Source organism: Jaculus jaculus, chromosome 14 (assembly GCF_020740685.1).
Source record: "Jaculus jaculus isolate mJacJac1 chromosome 14, mJacJac1.mat.Y.cur, whole genome shotgun sequence".
NCBI classification, from domain to species: Eukaryota; Metazoa; Chordata; class Mammalia; order Rodentia; family Dipodidae; genus Jaculus; species Jaculus jaculus.
Window position 1 is genome coordinate 20440840 of NC_059115.1, and position 9573 is coordinate 20450412.

The window sequence follows — 9573 nt, forward strand, 5'->3', positions numbered from 1 at the left end:
CGAGGATGCCGCGGGCGGCAAGGCGGGCTCCTGGCGGCTGGAGAGCAGCTGTGCTGGCAGTTGTCAATTTTTTTATATAAAAACAATCTGCTTTCATTCATTATAATGTTTTGTCATAAAAATAACAGGAATGCTAATAAAAGCAAGTTCATATTCTAACATAACCTCAATTCATAGGTCTAAGTGTGTTAACCCCAAGTTACAACACTAAAATATGTTATTTATGAACAATGCTAATAGCATTTACACATAACCATCTGGGCATCTTAATGTAAACTTCATCTATTTTAATAATCATAGATAAAAACATAAAATTGCTTTATGTTAAACAAAATGCCTCTCATCAGATTAATTACTCTGAATTTCTCTTTCAAGATTCAATACTGTTGAACCAAAGTATTATCATTTGTAGAAATATAGATAATATAAATATCCTTAACCAATATTTTATTTAGTGACTCTCAAGTTTAGTATCACAAAAGACTCCTATTACTTAAAAATAAGCACATAATTTAAGTTTCTATGAATAAGATATTTAATAATGTGATTTTAGATGGTTCTCTGATTTTATGTTAATGTAAAAATAGTGAAGTTAAACATTTGCAAGACTTTTTTTTTTTAATTTTTTTTTTAACTTTTTTATTTATTTATTTGAGAGCGACAGACACAGAGAGAAAGACAGGTAGAGGGAGAGAGAGAGAATGGGCGCGCCAGGTCTTCCAGCCACTGCAAACGAACTCCAGACGCGTGCGCCCCCTTGTGCATCTGGCTAACGTGGGACCTGGGGAACCGAGCCTCGAACCGGGGTCCTTAGGCTTCACAGGCAAGCACATAACCGCTAAGCCATCTCTCCAGCCCCATTTGCAAGACTCTAAACATACACATTTATAAATATATATTATGTTTATGTTTAAATATATATATTTTAAAATATCTAGAAGCATTCTTTTTCTAAAAAGGCCTTTCCAGCTTGTTAGAGCCACCACTTGGGACATTATGCACAGAAACATTGCCTCTGCCTCTTAACTAACTGCTGCCCCCACGATGCATGACTCACAATCACCACGGGGTTGACCTGCATCCCCAAGGAGGAGGGCTTCTTCCAAAAGGGGGCAGGGAGGAGGGAAAGGGTGGTACCAACATGTGTTGTCTACATACTAAGTATGTCCATGTCTAATAAAAATAATTATTGTTGATTTTTTACTGACAACTGCTATACTTATAGACAATAAACCGTATTCCCCTCCTCTTCCCAATCTTCCCCTTCACAACTCCACTCTGCATCATATCCCCTCCCTCTCTCCATTAGACCCTCTTTTATTTTGATGTCATCATCTTTTTCTCCTATTTTGAGGGTCTTGTGAAGGTATTGCTAGGCACTGTGAAGTCATGGATATCGAGGCCAATTTCAACTGGGCAGTTGCATTGTAAGGAGTGGTGCCCTTCCTTTGGCTCTTATGTTCTTTCTGCCACCTCTTACACAGTGTATCCTGAGCTTGGAGGGTGTCATAGAGATGTTTCAGTGCTGAGCACTCCTCTGTCACTTCTCAGCGCTGTTGCCTTTTCCTCATTCCAGTGGTCACTGCCATCTGAAAAGAGAAGCTTCTCTAACTAAGAAGATCAAAAAAAGGGTCTTTCCAGTAATCAATTATGTCAAATAGCCAAAGTACAACAATAAACCCTTTAATAAACTATCATATATTTTTATGTCTCTCAACATATTATCTGACATGTGGCATGTCAATCGAGAAAGGGTAACTGACATGGTAAAAAACACATATTATTGGATAATGTCTCTAAAAACAAACTCAAAAACTTACAGCAGATAATAGGTCTACCTATAATTCACTATCTTTCAAAACTTTCTATGAACATTAGGGTAGTCAACAAATATTTAATATTACTTACAACCCCACAAGACAAGCCAATATAAAACAAACTAATTTGAAATTCAATTTAAAAAGAAAAGGTACAAAGGCATGGTGGTACACACCTTTAAAAAATTTTTAACTTTCATTCTATTTCTTTGAGAGAGAAAGAGAAAGAGGCAGATAGAGAAAATGGGCACACCTGGGCCTCCAGCTGCTGCAAACAAACTCCAGAAGCACGTGCCACCCTGTGTAGCTGGGTTGTGTGGGTCCTGTGGAGTATAACCTGGGTCTTTCGGCTTTGCAGGCAAGTGCGTTAACTACTAAGCTATCCCTTCAGCCCCAGACCCCTAATCCCAACACTTGGGAGGCAAAAGAAGGAAGATTACTGTGAGTTCAAGGCCAGTCTGGAACTACAGAGTGAGTTCCACATCAGCCTGGGCTAAAAAGAGACAGTACCTATAAAAAAAAAAGAACAAGAAAAAGAAAAAGAATAGGAGGAATCAAGAAGATCATATGATTCCCAGAGAACAAATACGCAACTCTTAAATTCTTTTTTTTAAAATTGCTCTTCTTCCGCAATCCTTTAGTTTTACATATATTTAAAAAACATAATAGTTACATCTCAATGGCAAAGGTCATCTCAGCTTCTAACCTGGGTCAAGACACATGCTGCAGTTTTGTCTGTGCAGGAACTTTATGATTTCCTTCACATCTAGTGAGACCTTCTCATGGGCTGACATTGCAGTCATCACATCCCAATGCCTGACATCAACCACTGAACACCGGGCCCCTCCTGAGACCATCTTCAAGAAGACACACCATGAATACTACCTCTGTCAACAACCCTGTGACAAACACCCGTATGGGATGACATCAAAACTTTGGTAAACTGAGGTAAGAAGATCCTTAAAGCACAATAATCCCCCCAAATCCCACAAGGTTATTTCTGACAATATAAGCTATGATCACTGCAAATTCATTAAGTTCATAAAAGGTACTTTGTTTTAACTACCTTTGTTATAACAGATACATACAAATTAAGTGCAATATGTGAAAAGTAATTTGTTATAGATTAAAACATAAAATTGCTTTAATGTTAAAGAAAATTCCTTTTATGTAAACCTGAAAATTACTCTAAACTTCTCTGTCAATATTCAATATTTTTTTTAAAAAATTTTTATTTTTATTTATTTATTTGAGAGCAACAGAGAGAGAGAGAGAGAGAATGGGCGCGCCAGGGCCTCCAGCCACTGCAAACGAACTCCAGACGCATGCGCCCCCTTGTGCATCTGGCTAATGTGGGTCCTGGGGAATCAAGCCTCGAACCAGGGTCCTTAGGCTTCACAGGCAAGTGCTTAACTGCTAAACCATCCCTCCAGCCCAATATTCAATATTATTAAAACCAAACTATTATAATTTATTAAGGTATCTATATTCATGTACTCTCAATGAACAATATATATATATATTTGCTGTTGTTGTTGGCTTTTGGAGGTAAGGTTTCACTCTAGTCCAGACTGAAATGGAATTCAGTATGTAGTCTCAGGTGACCTGGAACTCATGGAGATCCTCCAACCTCTGTCTCCCTAGTGCTGGGGTTAAAGGTGTGCACTACCACTCCCAGCTTAATGAACATTTTATTAATGTGACCGTCTCAATTCTAAATTCCAAAAAGATTCTTATTGCTTAAAAATACTTAAATAAATAAGGAAATTCTCTAAAAATCTGTACAGTATTTAATTAAAGTCTTTAGGTGGTTCTCTTTACATCCGGGTTCTATTCTCCAGTACCCACATAAAACTGAATGCACAAAGTGGTGCACATGTCTGGAGTTCCTTTGCAGAGGATAGAGGCCCAGACACACCCATTATCTCTCTCAGTCTCTCTCTCTACTTACAAATAAGTAAAATAAAATAATAAAGTAAAAATTTGCAAGACTAAAAATATATACATTTATGAAAATGTACATATATATATATATACATAAATAAATATATAGTTATAATAATATTCAGGCCCAAAATCAACCTCTTTGTAAAAACACCAGTCAAGGAGCTAATTATGTCAAATAGACACTATTATTATTATTAACCCTGAAATAAATTAAATTAGACTGGGCATGGTGGCACGCATCTTTAATCCTGGCACTTGGGAGGCAGAGATAGGAGTGTCACCATGAATTCCAGGCCAGCCTGAGACTACATAGTGAATTCCAGGTCAGCCTGGAGTAGAGTGAGACCCTACCTCAAAAAACAAAACAAAAATGTCTACAAATATTAGGGTACTCAGCAAGTATCTAAAATTACTTATAATCCCACAAGACAAGCCATTATAAAACAAGCTGATAGACTACTTACACTCAACTTTAAAAATTCTACAAGAACAAATATGCATTCTGAAATTTTTTAAAAGTTGCTCTACTCTGGGAAACCTTTGGCTTCATATATATTAAACCATACCAGCAAAACAGAGATGATTGCTCAATACTTAGGGTGCTTGTCTGCAAAGCTTAGCCAGTACCCATGTAAATTCACATGCACAAAGTGGCACATTCATGTGAAGTTCCTTTGCAGCCGCTGGAGGTCCTGGTTTGCCCATTTGCCCTTTACCTCTCAGCTTGCAAATAAATATTTTTAAAAAATTAAAATATACAAGATGGATCTTGATGACAAAGCCCAACTCACCTTTAACCTGGGGCAAGGCATGTACTGTAGTTTTGTCTCTACAGGAACTTATGGATTCCATCTCACTTAGTGACACCTTACCTTGAGCTGCCACTGCAGTCATCACAACCCAACACCTGACAATGCCTGACATCCAGGGATGAACATCTGACCCTCTTTAGACACCACCTCCAAGAAGAGATGCAATGAATATTGTCCACTCCAACAACCCTTTGACAAACACTGCTTTATACCATGTTTCCTTTGTAGATATGTAATCAAGACTTCTCTAAGCTGTATTAGGTACAATCTCAAAAAAAAAAAAGCTTGTGGGCAGGCTCCATCCCAAAACTTCTAAAGCTGATAAATTACTTAAGCAAAGTGACAGGATACAAAATCAAGCACAAGCATCAGTAGCTTTTCTATATGCAAAAGACAAATATACAGAGAAAGAAATCAGTGAGCCTCCCATTTTCAATGACAACAAAAAAATTAAATACCTTGAATAACACTAACAAAGGACATGAAGGAACTATAATGAAAACATAAAAACACTCACGAAAGAAACAGAGGAGGACTTAAGAAGATGGAAGGACCTCCGATGTTCCTGGATAGGTCAAATTAATATTGTGAAAATGGCAATTCTACCAAAACATACATATTTAATGCAATACCAATAAAAATACCAGCATCATTCTTCACTGAGACTGAAAAAAATGATCTCAAAATTCTCATGGAATGGCAGAAGGCCTCAGATATCCAAAAATATCCTCAGCAAAAGAAACACCTCTTGTGGTATTACCATACCTGATCTAAAGCTATATTACAAAGCAATGATGACAAAAACAGCATGGTACTGGAATAAAAACAGAAACATAGACCAATGGAACAGAATTGAAGACCCAGGCTTTAGGGCAAGCAACTACAGCTGCTTGATCTTTGACAACGGTTTGCCAATAATGTAGACTGGAGAAAAGACAGCATCTTCAACAAATGGTGTTGGAAAAATTGGATGACCATATGTAGAAAAATAGTACTAGACCCACCCATTTCGCCATACACAAAAATCAAGTCCAAATGGGTTAAAGACCTCCATGTAAGACCTGAAACTTTTCAACTACTGAAAGAAACAAAATAGGAAGCACTCTCCAAGATATAGGACTGGGAAAAGACTTCCTGAACAAAACCCCAGTAGCCAAGGAAATTAAACAAGACTTAAAGGCCACAGGCAGTATATCACACAGAACTTTCTGGAGTGCTGGAAATATTCTCTGTGCTTATGCAGAAGGTATATCACTACCTCTATGACTTGTTGAGAACTTGAGATTTGACTCGTGTAAGTGATGGTTTGGGGATGTGTTAACACATGTGTGCAGGTGAGTGTGGGGGTCAGAGGTTAATGTAAGGTTCCTTCCTAAATCTCTCTCCATCTTATTTTTTGAGAAAGGGTCTCCCAGTGAACCTGGAGTTCAACAATGTAGCTAGCCAGCCAGCCAGCCTGCTCCAGACACCCTCTTCTCTCTGCCTCCCTGGGCTGGGATCACGGATGCACCACACTCTGCCGTATACTTAACTCATGTCCTCATTCTTGTGTGGCAAAAACTTTGCAGACTGAATCATTTACCTGTACTGTAAATGAGATTTTCACTGAATTTAAACAAATTTAAAAGTACATTTCTGTCAGCCTGGACCAGAGTAAGACCCTACCTAGAAAAACCAAAAAAAAAAAAAAAAAAAAAAAAAGTACATTTCTCTGTGTTGTTACTGTGGTCGCTTGAATTTTGTGATTCTTGTACAGCAGAGGGCACCAGAGATTGTGGACAGGGTAGGTAGATTTGTTTGCAAATCCCAGGGATCCCTTCACAAGCCTGGGCTCCTATTAAGTGGCACATGCAGACGGCAGTACAGGTCACATCACCACCTGTCCCGCACCTCCACTCCGCCCTGGCCAGGCTTCCTCTCAGTCCCACACTCAGCAGCCCTGCTCCTGGCCCGAGCCTCCTCCCTATGGGCACGCTGCTCCTGGCGCTGTCTCAAGCGCTCTTTTGCAGGGTTCTTCCTCATCACTGACAGACACGTGGACTGCAGGTTTCTCCAAACACACAGATATGTAGCCACTGTTAGAGCCTGGATTGTGTCTTTCCCAAATACAATGTTGAACTCCCAGCCCCCAGTCCCTTCAGTATGTGACTCTGTTTGGAGGTAGGATCTCTAAAGAGGTAACTAAGCAGACATGAGGTTGTTATGGTGGGCCCTGGTTGGAATATGTCAGGATCTCTAATTAAGAGAGATCAGCGCACTGCTGTGATGGGAGGGGCCTGAGGCAGGAGGATCAACAAAAAGTTAGTAGGACAATGTTATGATACCCAGTGCTTTGTGTGCTAACTAAGAACACTAATAAAGAGTGGGGAGGCAGTCTCCCCCCTCCCCCACTGCCTGCTTGCTATGGAAGCATAGGAACAGGTCCAAAAGGGACCTCTGAAGCTGAAAGGCATCGTGGAGTTCAGCGTAACTCCAAGGACAAGGTGAAATTTCTGGAAGCTATGGGAACGAGCAAGGAGAGCGAGGAGGAGAAGAGGCACTGCCTGGACAAGCAGACCCCGGAGCAGGGGGCCTTTGACAAGATGCAGGAGAAGCAGCAAATGGAAAGAATCCTGAAGAAAGCTCCAAACCCCACAAACAGAGTAGTGGACGTCAACAGACACCTGGACATGCTCCCAGAGCACTGCAACATCCCCAAAGTCAGCTGGACCAAGTAATCACCTGTGGGGCAGCTTCCAGGAAAGCGAGAGGCCACTTGGGCCATCTTGCTCCCTTTGGTGTTTTGGGAAACAAGTCTTCTACACACATACACATGCATCCTCTGCTGAGCCCAGACCTGAAATTGTGTCCCTTGTTTTGGAATTTGATTAAAATAAGGCTGTTCTTTTCCTCAGTCTTGGTTTAGGTATAGACTAGAAATTCTAGGCTGGAGTCCTTTCTGTATGAGGGCTGTGTAAGGAGGATTTTATCCCCAAGTACATCCCACATGCTTAGGCCAGCAGCTGTCTACACTTGGACAATGTGGTAGACTCCAAAGGACAGCCTGGGGCTGGAGAGATGGCTCAACAGTTAAGGTGCTTCCTTGTGAAGCCTAAGGACCGGGGTTCAAATCCCCAGTACCCATGTAAAGCCAGATGCATAAGGTGGCACATTCATCTGGAGGGCAGGCTGCTCAGGCCAGCAGGCCTGGAACATGTGGACACTGCCAGACTTCCCCAGGAGGCTTTGGGCTCCCTATGGTTTCCAACCAGATCTTGTGGAAGCTTCTTGCAGCTCTGTGGCCTTTAGACTGCCTCTTGGACACCTGATGGGGACAGCTACCTAAGTCAAGGACAGAATAAAAGTCTTGTCCCAGGGCTGAAGAAATGGCTTAGTGGTTAAGGCTCTTACCTGCAAAGCCTAGAGACCCAGGTTCAATTCCCCAGAACCCATGTAAACCAGATGCACAAGGTGGCGCATGTGTCTGGATTTGCAGTGGGTAGACCCTCCCTCCCACCCGCCTCAAATAAATAAAAATAAAGTACTTAAAAAAGAGAGTGGGGAGACGGCTCAGTGGAACTCACTGAGACAGCATGAGCACCTGAGTGCCGATCCCAAGAACCACATCAAGGCTGCGCTGCAGGACCAGCGTCTGTAATGCCAGTGCTCCCAGCGAGAGAGGGGAGGGGACAGGAGGACTGCCACCAGTTCACAGGAAAGCTGATCTGTCCAAAGCAACATGGCCAGCTTGAGACACCCTGACTCAAGGCGGAGCAAGTCCAGTGCCCATTGTTGTCCGCTGACCTCCATACGTCTACCCTGGCACATGCATCCTCTCACTCCCTCACCAAAAATAAGAAAGAACTACACTAGTGCCTTATTACAGCAGTGTTTAAAAAGAGAGAGCGATTAGGACACACAGACACACACAGGGAAGACCATGTGAGGACACAGGAAGATGGTTATTGACGAGGGACAGAAAAGCACTTCTGACACCTTGGCATTGAAGTTCCTGTCTCCAGAGCTGTGAGAAAATGTATGTGTGTTTTGTGCCCATCAAAATCCCCTCTCAACCCTTCTGTTTATGCACATTGGTTAGTGCCTCTCTCATCTTTGCTCAGAGAAGCTTCCTCTGATAGTGGGTGGAAAGTCCTGGGGAGACTCAGTACTCATTGATGTATGGAGAAGGAGTGACTATTGCTCAGCACCAAGACATTTCATGCCATCCTTCAATGCTTTGGAGTGTTGCCGAAACGATGGCAGAAGTAAGAGCCAGAGGATGGGAGGCGGGCTTCGGAACTCTGTCCTCTGATGTGAAGTGGTTGTTGCATTCATGACCTTATGGTGGCTGCCCGTACCTTCATGAGACCTGCACAGTACTGGCCTCCTCAACATTTCCTCATGGATGATGGAGGAGGAGGAATATGAATATATGAAAATAGAAGGGGACTAGTTGGGAAGAAAGGCTCAGTGGAAGAGGAGTGTTCAGGGCGCACAAAAGAAGATATTAGAAGGGGATTGATCAAATTACATTATGAGGGTGGGAGACGGCTCAGTGATCAAAGACACGTGCTTGCAAATTACATTTTGTTCATATATGAAAATTGACAATAAAAATCAGTTTATGGACTTCCAGTTAAGATAGTGGTGTAGGAAGTACGCCAAAACAGCCTAGGGGGAAAAAGCCCCCCCCAAAATGCAAAATACCCTCTTCTACTAAAAAGTGAGGTGTATAAGAAATTATCAGCTGCAGCAGAGAAGTAGGAGAGACCAGTGTCCAGAGACCACAGAAGCAGGCAGAAGCCGCTCCAGCAGCAGCGGCACCAGGTCCTCATGGTCACAGCCACAGCCTCAGCTTGAGCTACAGGAAAAGCCAGGTGAGATTTTCCACTCACATTGGCCCCACAAACTCAAGAAACATGAAGGGAGGACGGCCAGGACCAATGGAGCGGCTTGTGCAGGAGAGGATCACCAGGACCAGCAGGAGAACTTCAGCCACCATCCACAGCCTCCCTTCC

General features: G+C 42.1%; 1 pseudogene; it reads left to right on the forward strand.

Moving 5' to 3' along the window:
* The first annotated feature begins 6979 nt into the window (after positions 1–6979).
* On the forward strand, positions 6980–7293 carry LOC123454849 (annotated as a pseudogene).
* The last annotated feature ends 2280 nt before the right edge of the window (positions 7294–9573 follow it).